Source organism: Priapulus caudatus, unplaced genomic scaffold (genome assembly GCF_000485595.1).
Source record: "Priapulus caudatus unplaced genomic scaffold, Priapulus_caudatus-5.0.1 Scaffold669, whole genome shotgun sequence".
In the NCBI taxonomy this organism is placed as follows: domain Eukaryota; kingdom Metazoa; phylum Priapulida; class Priapulimorpha; order Priapulimorphida; family Priapulidae; genus Priapulus; species Priapulus caudatus.
In genome coordinates this window covers 70965-72745 of record NW_014577730.1, presented here as the reverse complement: position 1 = coordinate 72745, position 1781 = coordinate 70965, and the positions used below count along the sequence as shown (strand labels likewise).

The following is a 1781-nucleotide window of genomic DNA, read 5'->3' as shown; positions in this document are numbered from 1 at the left end:
TCTGGCGCTACGTATGAAGTGCGTTAGTTCGAATCCCTTGTTTATTTTTTATATATTTATTATTTATGTACATTATATATATAATTTATTTTGAAATTTTGAATTGATTGTTTTATCCAAAACATATATGACCGATCGAGAGACAGAGAATGCAATACATATGAGAACAGTAGAATTATATATGTACGTATATACATATATAAACATGATAGTGACGTAAATTGCTTTGCGGGGCGGGTCGCTGGCTGCATGCATGGACTATGATGGGAGTAAACATGCTGACATCGCGCGCGTGTGGGGCGATGGCGACGGGGAGGGAACTCCGCTCATGTGATGTATCGAGGTTTGTCCTCGAGTCGACACATGGCAGGAGACATGCAGCTACTAACTGTGGCGCTATAGCTAGCTGGCCGACACCAACCCAGAAGTCAGTCGATGAGAAAAACACGCAGAGATGCTGCATGCAGACTGTAAGCTCGTGTGACACACTGAGGAGGGAGGGGAGGGGAAGAGAGGGGAGGAGGGGAGAGGGGAACAGGGAATGAGGGAGGGGAGGAGAGGGAAGGAGAGAGGGGAGGGGAAGAAAGGGAAAGAGGGAGGTGAGGAGAAGGAAAGAGAGAAAAGGAAGAAAGGGGAAGAGAGGGAAGGAGGGAGGGAAAGAGAGGGAAGGAGGGAAGAGAGCGGGAGAGAGGGAAGGAGAAAGAGGAAGGGAAGAGAGGGAAGGAGGGAGGGGAGAGATGGAAGGAGGGAAGGGAGCGGGAGAGAGGGAAGGAGAGAGGGGAAGGAAAGAAAGGGAAGGAGGGAGGGGAGAGAGGGAGGGAAGGAGGGGAGCGGGAGAGAGGGAAGGAGAAAGAGGGGGAAGAGAGGGAAGGAGGGGGAGGGGTAAAGGAGAAAAAGAGCGTCTCTACATGGTCCAGCCGATGTCTGAGAGAGATGCTGAGAAACCCGCTGCTCCGTCTGGTTCCTAGTTTGTTCTCGAATAAAACGTACTTTTATGAATTTAAATTATTGGTATTTAGCTAGGGATGCGATGGGGCAGGGGGTTTGAGGGGAAACTCCGGCACTGTACGTCTGGTATCATGCACGTGGTGACGGCTCTAGCGGCAGGCGGGTCAGCTATGAAACAGATACAAAGCAAATTCTTTGCGTGCTAACGCCGACAGCATGGCAAATGCTTTGACGTACGCAAAATTTTCCGCAGTCTTTCCCTGTCCGCGGCCGATGTCAATATATTATGTACAAATATAAACTCTACCCGTGCAACAGCCGTGCATGGTCTGTACACGTTATTATGCCATCCGCCAAAATGTAATTTTTACGCTTATTTTCTGCCTCTTACCAAAACTATGTGTTTCGCCATATATATATGATTGTTAGGAGCCAAAAACTACACACACATGCACACGCGTGCGATTTTACGCACACGCACAAACACGCGCGCGCACGCACACACACACGCACACGCACACACACACGCACACACACACGCGCGCGCACGCACACACGCACACGCACCCACACATGCACACACACACGCGCGCGCGCGCGCGCGCGCACACACACACAATTACAAAAGCATCTACATAGGATCGCGCTCATGTTTTGTGTATATGTGTGTGATTGCGTGCGTGCGTGTGTCGGCGTGCGTGTGTGCGTGTGTGTGTGTGTGTGTGTGTGTGTGTGTGTGCGCGCGCGTGTGTGTGTGCGTGTGTGTGTGCGTGTGCGTGTGTGTGTGCGTGCGCGCGCGTGTTTGTGCGTGTGCGTAAAATCGCACGCGTGTG

At 51.1% G+C, this 1781-nt stretch overlaps 1 protein-coding gene across 1 annotated transcript in view; it reads left to right on the top strand.

The window, feature by feature from the left end:
* The window catches only part of LOC106812637 (homeobox protein Hox-B2-like), a 17107-nt gene that overhangs the window by 13357 nt on the left and 1969 nt on the right, over positions 1 to 1781 (top strand). The gene's annotated exons all lie outside the window — the stretch shown is intronic.